Source organism: Macrotis lagotis, chromosome 3 (assembly GCF_037893015.1).
Source record: "Macrotis lagotis isolate mMagLag1 chromosome 3, bilby.v1.9.chrom.fasta, whole genome shotgun sequence".
Taxonomy (NCBI): domain Eukaryota; kingdom Metazoa; phylum Chordata; class Mammalia; order Peramelemorphia; family Peramelidae; genus Macrotis; species Macrotis lagotis.
In genome coordinates this window covers 43211581-43232189 of record NC_133660.1, presented here as the reverse complement: position 1 = coordinate 43232189, position 20609 = coordinate 43211581, and the positions used below count along the sequence as shown (strand labels likewise).

The 20609-nt window shown below is 32.5% G+C and overlaps 1 pseudogene; it reads right to left on the bottom strand.

Annotated features, from left to right (window-relative positions):
- Nucleotides 1–17549: 17549 nt before the first annotated feature.
- On the bottom strand, nucleotides 17550–17953 carry LOC141516061 (fatty acid-binding protein 5 pseudogene; annotated as a pseudogene).
- Nucleotides 17954–20609: the final 2656 nt, after the last annotated feature.

Sequence of the window (20609 nt, the reverse complement as noted above, 5' to 3'; positions counted from 1 at the left end):
AAATCTAAAACTTCATGGAAGAGTGTAAAAAAGATTTTAAAAAACCAATGAAAAGAGAAGAAAAATGGAAAAAAGAAATGAGAGGCATGCAAGAGAATTATGAAAAATTGACTGAAAAATAAACTCCTTTTAAAGTGAAAATGACCAAAGGGAAAAAGAATAACTCATCAAAAAGCAAAATTAACCACCTGGAAAAGGAAAACAACTCATTTTAAAGTAAAATTAACCAACTGGAAAAGGAAACTCAAAAGTTTACTGAAGAAAACAAAACCCTAAAAATTAGAATTGGACAGATGGAAACTAATGACTCTATAAGACACCAAGATTCCATCAAACAAAACCAAAAGGCTAAAGAAATAGAGGAAAATGTAAAGTACTTTTTAAGAAAAATAAATGACCTGAAAAATAGATCCAGGAGAGATAATTTATGAATTCTTGTTCTACCCAAAAGCCTAGGTGAAAAAAGTGCCTGGAAAAAATCTTTCAGGAAATCATTAAGACAAGCACAGTTCAATATTAGGGAAAAAAAAACCATAAATGAACAAATCTATAACAAACCAACAGAAATCATATGATTATCTCAATGGATGCTAAAAAAGCTTTCGACAACATACAACATCCATTCCTATTAAAAACACTAGAGTAAAGGAATAAAAAGGGTTTTGCTTGAAGCAGCATCTCTCAAAAACTATCAACAAACATTACATGAAATGGGGATAAACTAGGTACATTTCCATTAAGGTTGGGGTGAAACAAGGATATCCATTATTACCACTACTTTTCAAAATAAGGTTAGAAATATTAGCTCTAACAATAGAAGAAAAAGAAATCAAAGGAATTAAAATTGGCAATAAGGAACCAAAACTTTCATTCTTTGCATGATATGATGATATACTTAGAGAACCCCAGAAAATCAACAAAAACAATTAATACAATTAACAACTTTGGCAAAGTAGTAGAATATAAAATAAACCCACACAAATCATCAGTATTTCTATATATGAACAACAAAGTACAAGGGCAAAAGATAGAAAGAGAAATTCCAATTAAAATAACTATAGATAGCATAAAACAGTTGGGAGTCCACTGGCCAAGACAGATGCAGCAACTGTAAGAAAACAATTACAAAATATGTTTTTCATTCAAATGATATTAGAACTAAATAATTGGAAAAATGATAATTGCACATGGGTAGACCGAGGTCATATAATGAAAATGACAATTTTACCCAAATTCAATCACTTATTCAATGCCATGATAATCAAACTACCAAATAATTATTTTACAGAGCTAGGAAAAAATAGTGACAACATTCATCTGGAGTAACAGAAGGTCAAGAAAATCAAGGGAATTGATGAATAAAAAATCAAAGGAATGTGGCCTAACTATAGATCCAAAAACTATTCTATAAAGCAGCAGTCATTAAAATTACCTGATACTGGTTAGGAAATAGTTTACTGGACCAGTCTATTAGAGTAGGTACAAAAGAAACAATAGTAAATGACTGTAGTAATTTACTGTCTGACAAACCCAAAGACATTAGTTTCTCTATAAGATAAGAATTCACTATTCTACAAAAACTTCTGGGGAAACTGGAAATAGTATGGCAAAAACAAAGCAAAGTCCCACATCCCATACCCTATGCCAAAATAAGGTCAAAATGGTTACACATTTAGACACAAAGGGCAATATCATAGACAAGTTAAGAAATCAAGAAATATTCTATCTGTTAGATCTTTCAAAAGGAGAGAAATGTATGATCAAACAAGAAATAGAGAGCATTATAAATTGCAAAATAGATGTTTCTGACTATATTAAATTAAAAAAGCTTTGCATTAATAAAACCAATGCAACCAAGGTTAAGGAAAAGAGAAATTTGGGAAACAAAAAATATTATATGATGTTATCAGAAACTGGATAATGTACTTTCAACAGTCTGGAATGGGGGCAGCTAGGTGGCACAGTGGATAGAGCACCAGCCCTGGAGTCAGGAGGACCTGAGTTCAAATTCGGCCTCAGACATTTATTCATTACCTAGCTGTGTGGCCTTGGGCAAGCCACTTAACCCCATTTGCCTTGCAAAACCCTAAAACCTAAAACAAAAAACAATAAAATAAAATAAAATAAAATAAAATAAAATAAAATAAAATAAAATAAAATAAAATAAAATACAGCCTCAGACCCTTGACACCTATTAGCTGTGTGACCTTGGGTAAGTCACTTAACCCTGATTGCCTCTCATCCAGGGCCATCTCTAGTAGTAGTTCATATCTAGTCACTGGATGCAGGTGGTTCTGGAGGGAAAAGTAAGGCTAGTGACTTGGCATAGCACCCCCTCTTTCAAATCTAATTCATGTGCTTGCCATGGTATCACCTCCCTTCATGTCATGGTTTTCTTTGAGAACAAAGGACAAACATCATCTTCATCATCATCATCATCATCATCATCATCATCATCATCATCATCTTCAACAATACCAGACCTATATCCAAAATAAATCATAAAAATGAGAAACATTCCACATTATCAAAAATATTTATGGCAGCTCTTTTTGTAGTGGCAAAGAATTGTAAATTGAGGGGGAGCCCATCAATTGGGGAATGACTGAACAAGTTATGTTATATGAATGTTATGGAATATTGAAAGAAACCATGAAAATAAGAAAATAAGAAACCATGAGTGGTAGAATTTTAGAGAAGCATGGGAAGAGTTACATGAACTGAAGATGAATGAAGGGAAAAGAACAAAGAGAACAACACCGTGAGTTGATTTTTCATGATAAACACTGCTCCTCTCAGCAGTTCAGAGAATAAGGAAAACCCTAGGAGATCTGTGTTGGATAAAGTCATCCACATTCAAAGGGGGAAAAAACAAACAACCCCCCCCACAGAATTCGATGTAAATATGTCAAATACAAATGTACATGTACAACTTTTACCAAATTAACATCAAGGGGAGGGAGAAGGGAAGGGAAGGGAGGGTGGTTAAGAAATGTGTAATATAAATTTGTAGATGAATGAATGTTGAAAAATAACCAAAGCATGTAAATTGATAGATAAAATATATTTTTGTTTTCAAACTGGAGTGATTTTCCATTTCCTTCTCTAGCTCATTTTACAAAAGAGGAAACTGAGATAAATTTACTTTACAAGCCCAGGGTCACATATCTAGTAAATATCTGAGGACAGACTTGAACTCAGGAAATGAGATTTTTCTGACTCCAAATATGTCACACTCTCCACTGTCATTTTACTGCCCCCAAAATGATGTTGTTCCAGTTCAAAATGTAATTGGTGAGCTCAATCTTTTGATAATTTAATAATATTTCTATTTCTGCCAAATATTCTAGCCAGTGATGTTTAGGAATATAATAATGAGAAATAAAGAAGTAAATATTGCAGGTCTTTTTTTTTCTTTTTTAATATGCAGTTCATTTTAGTAAAAATAATCTAATACAATAATTAGGAATATGTTCTTGTCATGTTTTCAGGATGAGTAGAAGATTACCTTTTTGACAGTTTCTAGCTTTACTGGGGTTCAGACCATCTGGATAATTCTTTCTTTATGAGCTAAAGAAATAGTCTTCAACAGTTCATTAGAAGTTAGATTCAAGCCTCTTACTGTTGAGATCAGCTTTCCAGTAGCCTCAGTCTGGGTTCAATTAGCTTCCAGATCATCTAAAGACATAAAAAATACTCACAGGCATTGTGTTTTTTGGGCTTGGACAAGATGTGTGGAAATTCAAATTTGCCAAACATTTTAAGGACATGGAAGCTGCCACTTCCTCCCCTACTGAGCAGGGTATAAAGTTATTTATATGGAGATAAGGGTTTTATCCCTATATTGAACCTAAAGTAACCACTCAGATTCAGCTCAGGACAATAATCTATTAAACTAGACTCAAAAGCAGTCAGGAAGAACTTCAGCCCTAAGTTCATCTATGCCAGTATAAAAGAATTTTTGCTCCTATGGAGTTGGAAGCAAAAGAACAGGATTACTGTGCTAGCTACCAGTCTCTTGTCCAAAGAAGATGTATCTTGGGGTAGTCTGGAACTATTGGAACTCCATGACATTAATATCATATGGCTAGTTCAAATAAGTGCCTTTCTGTAAGAATTTGGAAAAAAGTGTAGATGGCAATGGGAGATGTGGTTCTGACTCTGGAGCATCCAGATTCCCTTACTGTTACATACTTCAACTTCCAGTCTCAGTGGAAACAAATGTATTCTTTTAAGAACGTATTTCATATGTATATATATATATATATATATATATATATATATATATATATATATATATATATAATTACGAAATATTTATAATGATTATTGTATAAATTGTTATCACTGATAATACTGTTCTTTATAATGAGATCTCTGCATTTTGTTGGGAATAGCCACAGCTATGTTCTTGATCATGGTGATCTAAGTGAAATGAAACCATATTATTGTCATATTTTAGAATGTAAAAGAAATTGGGGGGCAGGAGAAGACAGTGAATTATTGACATCCACTATTGCTATTGTTTACCAACACTTTCATCATTCCCAGAAAATAACAGTTATACTTAGAGCCCTGATTAGGACCTGAGTATCTTTACTGCCTAGAAGCAGTACTTTCAGGAATGAATCCAATATTAACAGTCCCATTTGGACTATTCATAAATTTCCAGAAAAAATTATTAATTAACTTAATTAGAAAAAACCTATTACCTTTCTGACAGGTCACCAACTGAATCAGATAAAGATGGGGTTTAGAAGTATACTAGGAAACCTCACAAGAGGAATCTTTTCCTTATTAATGAGTATGAATGTTGAACAGATTGAAACACTCCAGTGGAAGAAAAAATACTCTGATTGATGTTCAGAATTTCTTGCATGACAAACTATAAGTTATGCATGGCAAACTGATTATCACTGTAGGCCTGAAGGTATATTCAATGAATCAAGAAATCCCTCTGATATATGGTCATGAAGTTATGCCTTGAAAGTTCCCAGGTTGGAAATACAATCACATGACTGTAGCATTCCTGCCTACAGATCCACTGAGGGAATCCATTACTTGATAAGGTGTTCAGGAAGGTTTTCAGGCTATGTGGGAGATCAAGTTCTAAGAATTCCTTTTCATTTCATAAGTTCTCTCAAAAAAATGCCAGATATTTGATATAGAAGAGGGCATCAGACCTTTGACTTTAGAAACATCTAGTTGCAGAGTGCACAAGAATTTTAGGTAAGGATGTAGGATTTCGTAGTATGATAAATTATATTATATTGGTCAGGGAGAAGAAAATATGCTCCCTGATGAGTTATGGTGGAATTGGAACAATCGGTATATAGATTCAGAAAATCGATTTTGTAATACCTATTCCTAAGGAATCAATCTACTAGTCAACTGACTAGTAAAATAATGATATTTTAAAGTTCTAATTTCTCTTAAATTGAATCACCTGGATGCCAGATATCTTTGCTCATCCTAATAGGCTTCTGGTTACTCTTTTGCAAATTGAAGGGCTTGAGGAATCAAATATATTCAAAGCTGGGTTTTTGTCTCCACCTACTGCATTGGTTTCTGAATCTCAACCAATGTATTCTAGCACATATTCAAGGCAATGTCTCAAACTAATTTTGCCATTTGGCATACTATTACAGGCTCTGTAACAATTTTCTTCATATTATTGGGGGGTTTTCTGCATTCACTACATCAAAAGTAAAATGCAGAGGTCTATATTTATAATGAACTAATTCAAGGTGATGCCAAGATGGAAGAAGAGCAGGAAGAAGTATAGCTTAATTCCCCCATCACTGTTCCTCCACAGAAATATAGAAAACAGACACAAAAAAACCATTTATTAAGGATCTTCTCTTTCCAAGTCATTGTATTATGTGTTAGAGCTATTAAAAAGAGTCATGAGACAGTCTCTGTCATCAGGGAACTCATAATCTAATGACTGAGGCAATAAGCAAGCAAATATGTACAAATGAATTACATATAAGATAAATACAAAAGTAAAAAAGACGGGAGATATAAGATTAAGAGGGGGTAGGGAAAGGCTTCTTGTAGAAGATGGGATTTTAGTTGGAACTTTAAAAAGTCAGAGAAGTCAATAGGCAGAGCTAAGAAAAAACATTCCAGGCCTGGAGGATAGCCAGAAAAAAAATGCCTGAAGCCTGGAAAAGAAGGGTTTTGTTTATGGGATAGCAAGGAGATCAGTGCCACTGGATTAAAGAATATATGATGGACAGTAAGGTTTAATAAGACTGGAAAGGGTTAGATTTTAAAGAGCTTTTAATGCCAAACAGACAGTTTAGTTTTTGATCTTGGAGATAATAATGAGCCTCTGGAGGTTATTGATTTGGGGGTAGAAGATAATATACTTATCACTGGACTTCAGAAAAATCATTTTGACATTTGAATGTGGGATAGATTGGGATGGGGAGAGACGTAAGTTAGACAGGCCTTCAGTAGGATATGGTGATAGCCAGGTGTAAAGTGATGAGGGCTATGCCAGAGTATGACATTGACAAAGGTGTTTTAATACTGATCAGGAAATTTTTTCAGCCCAGGTCAGTGCAGAAAATAGAGAGGGTCTGCAGTTACTGTTGACAGGGACTACTCAGGAACAGTTGTTCATGAAGTATTATAACACAGGATTTAAAAGAAGACTAAGGCAATGCACCAGAGCAAAAAGAGACATCTGCTTCAGAAGGTTGGTTCTCTCAAATAGCATTCAGCGCAATATACCAATTTGAGGTACATACACCAATTTGAGGGAGATATACCAGTTGAGAAAGTTCCAAGAGAGCACAAGATTAATCCAGACATATAAATTCAAGAAGCAGGGTTGGCAAATAAGAGGGGAAAGGGATATCATCATTAAGAGTTTATATGGTGATAAAGATACTACCAAAATAATTCCCAAAGAAGTAAATGGCTCCAAAATATCTACAATCAAATCCTCTAAAAAAACAGTTGGGTGCAAGTACAAGAATTTCTAGAAGAGATGAAGCAAGATTTTTGTTTTTTTTCTTTTAAGAGATAAAAGGTGATAAAAAACCAAATGAGGATGTTAGATGATAAAAAGGGAAAAAGAAATGAGAGTTTTGGAAAGATAAAAAAAGATATCTTGAAACAAAAGATATAAAACCTAACTCAAGGGCAGAAATGTCTCTGAAACCTAGATTAAATAGAATGGAAAAACAAATTTAGTATTATGTTTAAACTACATGAGAGACAAGAAATATTGAAACAAAGTCAAAAAACTTTATATCTCATAGCAAAAAGAATTTATCTGTAAAGTAGATCAAGGAGTAATAATTTAAAGACCATTGAACTATCTAATAGTCATGACCAAAAAAAGAGTCTAGATACCATATTTCAAGAAATCATTAACTGAAAATTATGCCATCTTTTAGAACCAGAAGATACAGTGAAAATGAAAAATCCAACAGTAAACTCCCTAAAGAAATGAAACTTTCATGTACATTTATCTAAAATACTCCAAAGACCCAAATTAAGTATCAAGTAGTCACAATCAGGATCATCAAATAAACTTTTCATGAAACAGAATTTTCAAACATTCCTGATGGGAAAAGATTTGAGATGAGTAGAAACTTTGAAACAGAAACCCAAGTCAAGAGATACATAACAAGCATAAACATGAATGAGCTATCATAAAAGATAAGTTGTATTTCAATTCATGTATCCCATCAGAATTTTATTAATATCCAGGGTAATAGAGGGAATCTAATAATAAGATTCTTAGTGTTATTTTATTATGTCTTAATGGGAAAAAGGAGAAAAGGAGAGGGGGAAAGAATATAGCAAGAGATGACAGAGAGGAAGAATCGGTGAAATCTCATATAACTGGAGTATACAAGAGAAGACTTTACAATAAGGAGGAAAGTGGAGGAGAGAGTGGCCCACACTGTATCTCACTGTATGAGGTTCTTATCTGAAGTGGTCAAAGGAGGAAAAAAAACAAACTCAAGATTGGGTATTCACTTATTTCACCTTATCTGTGAAAGAGGGAAAAGGGAGAAGGGAGAGAGAGAGAGAGAAAGAAATGAAAGATAAATTAAGGGAAGAATTATTTTAAATTGAATAAAATCTAATGGTAGAGGATATACGATGATGAGAGGCGCAAAAGGAAAGTAAGAAAGGAGGAAAACCTATAATTAGATACGGTGAGAGAAAGAGAAGAGGGGCAAGGGAAAAGAAATTACTACAAGAAACAAGAAACAAAAAACCTAGGGCCCTGTTACTAAGAACGTTTCTCATCTTTTCTCTAAAGAAAAGGGCACAAGAACTAAAGAAAAATGTTTAAGAAAAAAATTAATAATTATTAAATTAACAATAATAAGGTGGACACATAAATAGAGAAATCTAGCAACATGGTTTAGAAAGTTGTGTCGGGGTGGCTAGGTGGAGGAGCAGTGGATAAAACACCAGCCATGGAGTCAGGAGTAGCTGAGTTCAAATCCAGTCTCAGACACTTAATAATTACCTACCTGTGTTGCCTTGGGCAAGCCACTTAACCCCATTTGCCTTCCAAAACAACCCTAAAAAAAAAAAAAAGAAAAAAGAAAGCTTGTATCCAATAATGTGTTGCTTCTAAGAAAGATAGTTGAAACATAAAGATTCATACTGTGAAAATAAGAAACTGGGGGAAAACTTATTATTCTTCAGTTGAAGTAAAAAAAGGCAGGGATAGCAATCATGAACTCAGATGTAATTAAAAGAGTTAAATTGAGAAACTACAAGCTATTGAAAGGTATCATAGATGAATAAATTGATATCAACAAGAAGCATATGTTCCCCAAATGGCATAACATCTAAATACTTAAATGAGTGAGAGGGAGGAATAGACAGTAAAACTATAATAGGGTGGGATGTCAATTTGCTCCCACTCAAATCTAGAAAATTCTAGCCAAAAATGAACAAAAATGTGAAGGATTTGATTGGAATTATTACAAACGATTGATGTGATAGACATCCAGAGATCATTGAATAGAAATGCACTTCCACAAAAACTGACCATGTGTTAGGACAGAAAAACTTCACCAATCAGTAATTCAAAAATATTTAATGCATATTTTATGGACCATATGCAATGAAATCATATTCAGTAAAGAATCACTGGAGAAATAGTTAAAATTCGGGACCCATTGAAGTAAACATAAAGGCTGAATGAGCAAAAACCAAATCGTATAAGCTAAGCTATTGAAAATTTCATTAATGATAATGAGAGCAACAGATCAAAATAACAATACTTTTGAGATTCTACAAAAGTAATCCTTAAGTAAAAGATCCATAAATACTTTCATCAATAGAAGAGAGAAAGAACAGACTATTGAATTAGAAATGCAATTTTAAAAAAGGCCCTGGAAAATCAACTCTATCAAATGAGATTTTAAATAGACTTTAAAACAGAAAACAAAATCCACCATTCTTCAATAATATAAATAATAATAAGTAGTAATAAGTAAAACTAGGAGCTTTAAAAATAAAAAGGACAAAAATTAGTGAACTTGATTTTACCAAAAGAAAAAAAAAGAAAAAAAATCACACTTTTAAAAACATTTAAAAATGAAAATGGTAATTTCGCACCCAAGAAAAGTAAAAGAAACTATTAGAAACAATTTTGCCAAATTATATGCTAATGAAATGACATTCTGAATTGCAATCTATTTATAAAAATATAAAATGTCCAACAGAGCAGGATGTAGAAGGTTTATATAACCCAATCTTGGGAAAAGAAATTGATTGAACCCATAGAAACATGTGAGGAGATTGATTTCAAATGAATTCCTTCAACTATTTAAAGAGTTAATGCCAATTCTTTATAAGCTGTTTGAAAAAAATAGGAAAAAAAGGAATATATTGAATTCCATGAGCCAAACAGGGTCTTGAATCCCAAACAAGAGAGATTCAAGACAGAGAATCTATAGAACAATATACCTAATGAAAAATGAAGTGAAATTTTAAAATAAAATTTTAACAAGTTACAACAAAATATTGCAAAGTTTTGTTTTTGACGCTATATTCATATTTGTGGTAAATATTTTGAAATTTTCCCCTCATGTAAGAAGAGGAAGATGAGAAGGAAAGTTTAGATTTTCATTGATTGCAAAATAGCACCTAAATTTTTAAAATGAACAAATATCTTGCCATTACTAATTAACAGTAATAAAATAGGATACCAGAACTAATGAAGAGAAATCAGGCTTCAGACTTCTTTGTGTTGAAAAAGGGGAAAGATGTGGCAGCATTTAAATGCCCCTACCCCAATTCTTACTTTAAGAAAAAAAAATATATGAAAATTGATTCTGAGGTCTCTTTTAGAGTAAGATGAATGGAATCTTTCACTCACAGTGGCAAAGGGAAAGGGTCCTGATATAAAATCATTTTAATCTTATCGAAGATCTTATCAAAGAACCAAAGAAATTGGTATTTAATTAGGGAGAGATCACATAAATTCAGGTAGATTCCTACCTAAAATTGTTTAGGACAATGATCAGAATAAGAATATCTTTTGACTAATTCAATTTATAAAATTATCTCCTCAGTTCACTTTTGACTAGGTTAAAATTTCTAGAGAGAATAATTAAAAGGATGGAGTTAAGATGATAGAGTTGGAGATTAAAATTTTTGGTTGACTCCTTCCCTTTCTCCTCCACAATGACCAAGAAAATATACCAAATTGAATTCTGCTCAGAGAAGTTGAGAAAACTCAGTGAATAATTTTATTTAGTACAGGGCTACTTAGGAAGTTAGACCTTGGAATTTGGACTTGTCATGACAGAAGTAGCAGTGGGCTGTAATAGTGGCAGGAGCATAGAATGAAAGTAGCTCAGCACCCAAGTATGGTAAGGGAAATGTGCACCTTGGCAGAAAGAGATCCCAAAGGAAAACTTTATTATCCTTGGGAGCAGGAATGAGTCTTGACAATTCTGGCTCCCATTACTCAGTTCTGGATTAGAGTTCTTGGGCAAAGAAAAGTAGTAACTAGGCAATTTCAAGGGAGTAGGTCTACACTGGTGCAAAGAGCAAAATGCAAAACTTGTGGTTCTGTGTGGTTCTGAGCCCAAGATCACAGAGCTAACCTTTAGTTCTGCTCATAATACTGAGTTCAAATCTTTACTCCTGTGCATAAGCCTTCAGGGAAATAAGCCAGAGAAGAACAAAATCATGGGAGGATCAACAGTTTACTCATTCTGAACCTGCAGAACTTTTCAGCAAGGCTAATTGTGACTGAGTCTAGCAGCAATCTTTTGAAATTCAAAGCACATTCAAGCCCAATAACGTGGACTCCATCAGTAATTTACAGAATCCAAAGGAGGAAGACAGTGAACAGATATCTCACTGGGTCCCACTTTGGAAGCATCAAAAATTAAGACTCCCGCCAAGTGTGAAAGCAAAAGTTGATCATAAAAGACAGAAGCTCTGTTTAGATATTCCTACTCCCATAGAGGTGAACAGAGCTTGATACTAACATAAAATCTAAAGTTGAAAAGTAGACTGGAAAATGAGCAAATAAAAACAATAACCTGACCATTAAAAAGTTACTGTGATGAGTAGGAAACTCAAGGCGTAAAGAAGGCAATGGTTTGAAAATATTTACAAGTTAAAACCTCAAAGAAAAATTCAAATTATAAACTCAACAGGAAATCCTAGAATTAAAGAAAAAACTTTATTGAAAAAAGAGCAAAAAATATTTGAAAAATCCAATAGAAATGGTAGCGGAAAAAATGGGGGGAAATTATAGGAATGTAAGAAAATTAAGAAAGAGGAAATAACTTGGTTAAAAAGAGACACAAAGATAGCGAAGAAAATAACTCTTTAAAAATCAGAACTGACAAAAGAGGTACAAAGTTCCTTGAAGAAAATAACTCCTTAGAAATTAAAATTGGCCAAGTGGAAACTTAATTACTTTATGAGACATCAAAAAAAAATAAAGTCAAAAGATTGAAAAAAGAAGAAAATGTGAATTATCTCATATGAAAAATAACTAACCTGAAACATGGATAGAAAAAAGATAATATAAGTTATTAGACTATCTGAAAGTCATGATTTAAAAAAAGATTTATCTTCTGAAGAAAAACACAAAATAAAAATTTCCAGGAATCAATTATGAAAGGCAATGGAATTAAGATTTATTCAAGAACATTCTACCTAGAAATTTTGCATATAATCCTACAAAGGGAAAATGGGAATTTAATGAGATAAAGGACTTTCAAGCATTCTTTTGGGGGTTTTTTGGTGGGGGGGGGAAGGTGGGTATATTGTTTATTAGAAATCCATTAGAATTGATTTAGATGCAAGCACTACTGAGAAAAATGAAGTTATTTATAGCTGATCATCCTACAATATTGTTGTACTTTATATACAGTACATTTCACATTGCCTCTGCTCATGTCTTTCCAAGTTTTACTGAGAGCATCCTGCTCATCTTTTCTTTTTGTTTCCGTTTATAAATTTTTGTTTCCTTTTTAAAGCAAGTTTTAAAGCAAATTTACTTCAAAACCCTTGAGTTCCAAATTGTCTCCCTTCCTCTTACCCAACTTCTCTCATTGAGAAAGCAAGTCATTTGGTATAGGTTAAAAATGCATAGTCATGGGGCGGCTAGGTGGCCAGTGGATAAAGCACCAGCCCTGGAGTCAGGAGTACTGGGTTCAAATCCAGTCTCAGACACTTAATAATTACCTAGCTGTGTGGCCTTGGGCAAGTCACTTAACCCCATTTGCCTTGCAAAAAACCTAAAAAATATGTATAGTCATGAAAAACATTACTACAATAATCATGTTGTATAACCCTCCACAAGAAATAGAAATCTCAAGAAAAATAAAGTGGAAAAAAAAAAGCTTATATCAGTCTGTTTTCAGACACCATTAGCTTTGTCTTTGGGATGGATATTATTCTTTGTTATAAAGTCCATCAGAGAAATTGTTTCAACCTTTTTTTCCCACCAGTGCTGTTTGCTAGATTTATTTTCCTCAATCCTATTGCCCTCACACCTGATTTCTTCTATTCTCTCTCTCCTTTCACCCAGTCCTTTCTCAAAATTTTTTGCATCTGACTAACTTCTGCTACAATCTTCCCTCTCTTCTATCACATATAACTCTTCTCCCCTCCTCCATTCCCCATTTCCCCATCCCTTTCCTCTCCTATTTTCCTCTAGAGTAAGATAGATTTCTCTGATCCACTTCTGATGATAGTAAGGCTCACTCTCTCCCCCCTCACCTCCCCCCCTCTTCTACTCCACTGCAAAAGCTTTCTTTTGCCTCTTTTATGTGAAATAACTTACCCTATTATACCTCTCCTTTCCCTTTTCTCCAGTACATTTCTTTCTTTCTTTCCAAGTAACTCCACCTTTTTTATATCTTATACATTCAAATTCAATTCCCTCTTGGGCCTTGTCTATATAATAATGTTTTTCCTTCATTTTCAAAGAATACTATGTCATTGGGAAGGTGGTGCCATGACAAGCACATGAATTGGTTTTGAGTGTGTAGTGCTGTGCTAAGTCACCAGCCTCACTTTCTTCTCTGGAACCATCTGGGTCCAGTGGACAAATATGAATCAGGAGGACTGGAGATGACCTTAGAAGCAATCAGGGTTAAGTGACTTGCCTAAGATCACACAGTTAGTAAGTGAGAAATGTCTGAGGTTGCACTCAAACTCCCATCCTCCTGTCTCCAAGGCCAGTGCTCCAACCACTGTGTCACCTAACTGCTCACCTAGTCTACATATGCTCCTTCTAACTACCATAATAAATGAGAAGGTTCATATGAGTTATCTGTTTCATCTTCCCATGCAGTAATACAAACAATTCAACATCATTCAGACCCTCATGATTTGCCCTTCCCTTTTACCTTCTCTATACTTCATCTGTGTCCTGGACTTGAACATTAAACTTTCTGTTCACTTTGAATCAATTCATCAGGAAAGTCTTTCAAGACTTCTTGATTTTTAAATGACTAGGAAATTGGATATTCAAAGCAAACATGAATGTAAAATCCTAAAACTTCTCTATTTCATTATATGTCCATTTCCCCCTAAAGGATTATACTCAATTTTTTTTTTAGGTATGTGATTTCTAGGTAAGTGTCTCTTACCTAGAGCTCTGGAATATCTTATTCTAAGGTTTCTGTTCCTGCAATGTAGAAGCTGTTAAATCTTGTGTTTTCCCAAATGCAGTTCCATTATATTTGAATTGTTTTTTTTTTCTGGATACTTGCAAGATCTTTTCCTTCACCTGGTACCTCTGAATTTGACTTTCATATTCTTGAGAGTTTGCATTTTGGGATTTACTTTAGGAGATGATCAGTAGACATTTTCAATTTCTATTTTACCTTCTGGTTCTAGGATATCAACGCAGTTTTCTTTGATAATTTCTCAAAAGCAGATATCTGGATTCTTTTGGTCATGGCTTTCAGGGAATTCAATGATATTTAAATTATCTTTGCTCATTCTATTTTTCCAGGTCAGTTGTTTCATCAATGATATATTTTAAACTTTCTTCTAATTTATCATTCTTTTGATTTGATTTTTATCATGGAATCATTAGCTTCAACTTGTTTTGTTATAAATTTTAAGGAATTATTTTATTTTCTTCAGTGAGTTTTTTAATCTTTCTTTCATTTGGTCAATTCTGCTTTTTAATTTGAAAAAATATATTTAATTTATGGAATAAAACAAGCATTTCCATAACAGCATATTTTTTAAAAAGATGATGGCACATGAAGCTAGAAATTTATTGTGCCCAACTTGCTATTCTTTCAAAATATATTATAAAGTTATCAAGTTATCATGCAAATTTATTTTTTATTTTTTCTTCCCTCGTGTCAATCCAATGATGGCTACCATTAAACATAAATGCACATACAAACATATATTACATATGTAAAATTATTTTATATATACTTCTATTTAACAATTCTTTGAATGCAGATAGTCTTCCTTCATATGTCCTTTGCAGTTAATTTTTATATTTATAAGCAAAATGACTTATTTGATCATTGTTCTTAAAACATGAGAATGACAATAATATTGTTTTTCTATACAACATTCTCTCCTTTCACTCTTCATTATTTCATGCAAGTCTATCTGTTTTTCTAAGATAATCAAGTTCATAATTTCTTGTAACATGGTAATATTTCATCATGATCGTAGATCACAACTTTTCTAGTGATTCCCTCCCCAATTTTTTGGCATCCCCACAATTTCCAGTTGTTTGCCACCAGAAAGAGTACAGCTATAAATATTTTAGAATATATATATATATATATATATATATGTATGTATATATATATATTATACTTTTCCTTATTCCCCTATTATCTTTGAAAATAATGCTAATAGTGATATTACTGGGTCAAAGGTTATAGGTAATTTAAGAATCTTTTGGACATATTTCCAGATTGCTACCCAAAATAGTTGGATCAGTTCACAATTCTACCAAGAATGGATGTGTCCCAATTTTTCCACATCCCTTCCAACATTTTCCACCTTACTTTTCAATCATTTTAAACAGTCTCATAGGTATAAAATAGTATCTCAAGGTTGTTTTAATCTGAATTTCTCTGATCAAAAAGTAGATTTAGCATATTCTTTCATATGATTAATTTTTTTAGATTTCTTTATTGGAAATATGCTTGTTCATATTCTTTGATCATTTTTCAATTGAGAAATTTATTCTCATAGTTTTCAAAAGTGTTTATAGATTTGAGATATAAGAAACCATCTATAAAAATTTTGCCTAACTTTCTTCTTTCCTTCTGATCTTGGCTACTTTTTTTAAAATACAAAATCATTTTAATTTAATTTAATCAAAATTTTATACCTTAACTATTCTTTCTATATAATTTATTCATAAATACAATTTATTCCATAAATAAGATGAGTAATGTGTCCCATGTTCTTCAAATTTTATTATGTTTCTATTTATATTTAGGTCATGCATCTATTTTGAGCTTTTCTTGATAAGTGATATTAAGATTTTGACCTATGACCAAAATCTGCCATGATGCTTTCAGATTTCCCAACACTTTTTAATATCAAATAAGAATTCTTATTCCAAGGTTTTAAGTCTTTACATTTGTGAAATGCAAAGTTATTATATTTTCTTGCTACTGTGAATTATACATCTGTTCCATTGAGCTATGCTTCTATTTCTTAGCCAGTACAAGAGAGTTTTGATAATTACTACTTTTTAATATAGTTTAAGATCTGGTACTATTAATCCTTCTTCCTTTACATTTTGTTCATTAGTTCCATTGTTATTTTTCATATATTGTACTTCAAAATGAATTTTGTTACTATTTATTCTAATTCAGTAAAATATTTTTTGGTAATTTAATTGGGATGACATAATATATATATATATATATTAATATATTAGTTTAGGTAAAATTTACATTTTTATTATTTTGGACCTACCTATACATGAACAATTACTATTTCTCCAAATATTTCAACCTGATCTTATTTGTATGAAAACATATGTATATATATATATATATATATATATATATATATATATATATATATATAGTTCCTGTATTTGTTTTGGCTGGTGCACTCCCAGGTATTTCATATTATCTTTCTTTATTTTAACTAGGGTATCTCTTCCTATTTCTTCTTGCAGGGTTTTATTTATGATAGATGGGAATGCGAATGTTATATGTGAATTTACTTCATACTTCTTTGCTAAAGTTACTGTTTTAACTAACTTTTTAGTTGAGTCATTGGGATTTTCTAAGAATAATAACATGTCATAAATTCTACATTTTTTCTTTGGTGATCCTTGTACATTTTTTTTTTCCATTTGGCCAGTTCTGCTTTTTAAGAAGTTCTTTTCTTCAGTGGATTTTTGTGTCTCTTATAGCATTTGATCTATTTTGGCTTTTCCCAATTTTCCATTTGTCTGTCTTCTTTCATTTTTAAAATTATTTTTGGATGCTTCTAAGAATTATTTTTGTTTTTTCTGTTGTTTTTTTTTAGATTTTTGCAAGGCAAATGGGGTTAAGTGGCTTGCCCAAGGCCACACAGCTAGGTAATTATTAAGTGTCTGAGCCCGGATTTGAACCCAGGTACTCCTGACTCCATGGCCAGTGCTTTATCCACTACACCACCTAGCTGCCCTAAGAATTATTTTTGGACTGAGACAAATTCCCACATTTCTTTGAGGCTTGGGTTTAGATGTTTTGACTTTCAAAGCTAGCCCTAAGTGTCTGTAAATGTTTAGTTCTTCTAAAATGATATGGTCTAAAGAGTGGTGTGGACACTTATCTTCCCACCTATACTTTGATTTGTGAATGACCACTCTTTTTCTTTCTTTTTAACTGCACAATTCTTTATTTACTAGCAAAACAATCCTAATTACACCAATGCTTGGAAATAAAACTGTTTGCAAGTAGTCAGTCACTAAAATAACAGACCACAGAAAGGAAAAGGAGAAGAAAATGCAAGAGAGTTTGGTTGAAGAGTTTGCTCATTGACTGAACTTGGTGTATTCATAACATCTAATTCAACATGAAGGTGGAATTTCTTTACTTGACCTTCTCATAGACACTGTGTCAAGTCACATTGTTCATAACAGTCCACCAATAACTTTCCTTCTTCTGCTTTCCTTGTTATATAGTGCTTTCCTTCCCATCCAATGCCTGGAGCTGGATCAATGCATCATTTTAAAGGGTATAAAGAGTCTGAGTTTTCCTGTCATCAGCTGTGTTTTCTTTAAACTTCTCACCAAGTTTAAAAGAGACTTGTGTAGTTTTTATGGTGCTCTCAGTCTTAATGGTAACTAACGTACTGTCAGAGATTACAAAATCTGGTTTGGCCATCCCAGCCATTTTCCTCAGGGCATTCCCACTCCCAATTCCTTCATGTACTGGTCAAATCCTTTACTTTCCAGGAGGGGCCATTTATGGAGCAGCTGCTTGGGAAGGGCCATGGTGAATTCAGGAGAGAAGAGGAGGGAAGAAAACGTGAGAAAAGAGCAGAGGTTGTGCTGAAAGGTGGTGAAACAGCATGCCCACATAATCTTTTTTCACCCTGAATCTTTCACCAGAGTCCCTACTCCTTTGAAGCTCTACATTATCATAGGCTAGTGCTCCTCCTTGCCCTGAGACTGCAAACCAAATAAAAGAATTTGAATCAATAATGTTTCTCAGAATACACAACTAAAAATACTTACTCTTTTGAAATGCTTGTTCAGAGTTCAGTTTTCACAATATTTCCTTCCATGTTCAAATGGAAAAACTCAGATTGTGGGTCTTCTCAAAAAATTAAGGTATGGTTGATTTCTTCTTCATACCAATCAAAATTAACATTTCATTAAGTAATCTTCTCTCACCATATCTTTGTTGGTCCAAATGAGTTCTGGCAGGAAAATTTTACAGTGAAATTCACATCTCCTACAGTACTTTAGCAACTGTGGAAACATGTATTTAAAAGTTTTCAATAATAAAGAAGATATATTTATGGATATTTGGTGAAATGATCAGTCACTACTAAAAGGTGTCATGTAAATTAAAGCATATCTATGTTTAGAATGAGTATGTATGTATAACTTCTATTAGATTGCTTTCTGTTAGGGGGAAGGGTGGGAGGGAGGGAGAAAAATGGGAAACTCAAAACCTGGCAAAAAACTCATTGTTGAAAAGTACTGTTGCATGTAGTTAGAAAAATAAAGAAAGAAATAGATAAATAAAATAGAAAAAAAGAAAATATAACATATATTATCTCATCCTAGTAAGAAAAATGCAAACCCAGATAAGTTCCAAAAGTTTACTATTCCTTATATTCTCCAAGTATGCTCTAAAAATTCTAATACTTTTCTTTACACAAAATACTTAATGGTTTCTATAGACATCTTTGACCAATAAAATATGTTCCTTACTAACTCTACAAGTCTTTCTTCAATGAAATATCCGAAGTTATTATAATAGAAGGAATGGTCTTAATCTGGGTCCTTGAATTTTAAAAATGATAATTGTATTTCAGCAAAATTGGTTTCCTTTGTATACAAACACACACATCATATGCATTTTATTTGGAGCATTTAAGAATATTTTTCTGAGAAGTCCATGGACTTCATCAGACTATGAAAGCATTCCATGACACAATAAAGTTAAGAAACCATATTAAGCTTTCATGGTTATACTACTGTGCTCTGAGTAGCACCACTGGTTTCTAGGTACTTTGGTAGAAAAGGTGACAACCCTGTATAAGTATCCCATTGCACAATTACAATTTTTGCCATTGCCTTAATAGTAGAATACAACCTGGGGATTCTAGTCCTTTAGCTTCACTGACTCACTTCTTAGCTTGTATTGTTTTTCACAGTTCTTCATCAGCCACCTGTTCTTTCTACCAATTATCCACAGACAAATAAGGCCTAAACGGGTTGATTTAATGAAATAAGGTTCACATATGCTGCTGGCATGCTGCCTGGTAGAAGTCCCAAACTCTCAGATACATTTCTATTTGTTGATGCCCTGATCCCTGGATATTGCAAATCATTTTCACTTATTCCTTTGGTGTTGCTACAGTCATATAGTCTTTGATCACAGATCATTATCATCCATGTTAGTTTTCCCTTAGACTGATGTATTTACTAAAATTCAGAATTGGCCAATTCTGCTATCTATCTCTGGCAAATAACATTTAATATGACCACGTATACAAAAAACAGGCCATGAATCTTTGTCAGTACACTTCAAATTTAATGATATATATATATATATATATATATATATATATATATATATATATATATATATAGTCTGTTCTGTTTTGGTATTAGTCCACTTCAAAGCAATTAACTCCAGAATAGAAAGTAATACTATCACTAAGTCTTCTGCTAGAAAAACATTCAAATGTCTATAATTACTCTTGGTACAATATACTCCCAATCTTCCAAATTTGTCTTGAAAGGCAGAACAAAAGTTTTCTCTGAACTTGCACAGGTCCAAATTGGTATATTTATGAGATAATTCATTACATCTTTATAAATATCTTCAAACATATTTATTTATCCAATGATATCCAAATTAGTTCAAAAGACTTAGTCAGAAAATTATTCTGGACCCTCTCCTAAAACTCCCCATGTCTTCTTCTAAAATTAGTACTCTAATACTAATTTCCAATCTAAAAATGTTTAAATATGTGTTAAATCATATTACATTTAAAAAGCATAAGATAAATTTGTATCTAGTAAGTTAATAGTAAACATTATTACACATTCAATATATTTAGTAATAAGCAATGAAACAACTATATACAATTAATGTACATACAAGCTGTCATTAGTCAACAGTAACACTTAGATACTGTGTTAAATTTTTATAAGAATGTATAGTTGATATTATATCAAATTTATTTAATAAATTAATTACATTCATTTAATAAGCTAGAGAAGCTTCTTATCCTAAACATGATTATTTATATTCTTTCTCTGTATCATAAATCCTAATCTCTTAGGCCTAAATACATATTATAATTACTAGCTATATAATTTATCGATAAGATAGGCAGTAATAAGGCAAAGATATAAATTATTATTCACAACATTTCAACTGCAAAAAAGATCACAACCAAAGCCATAT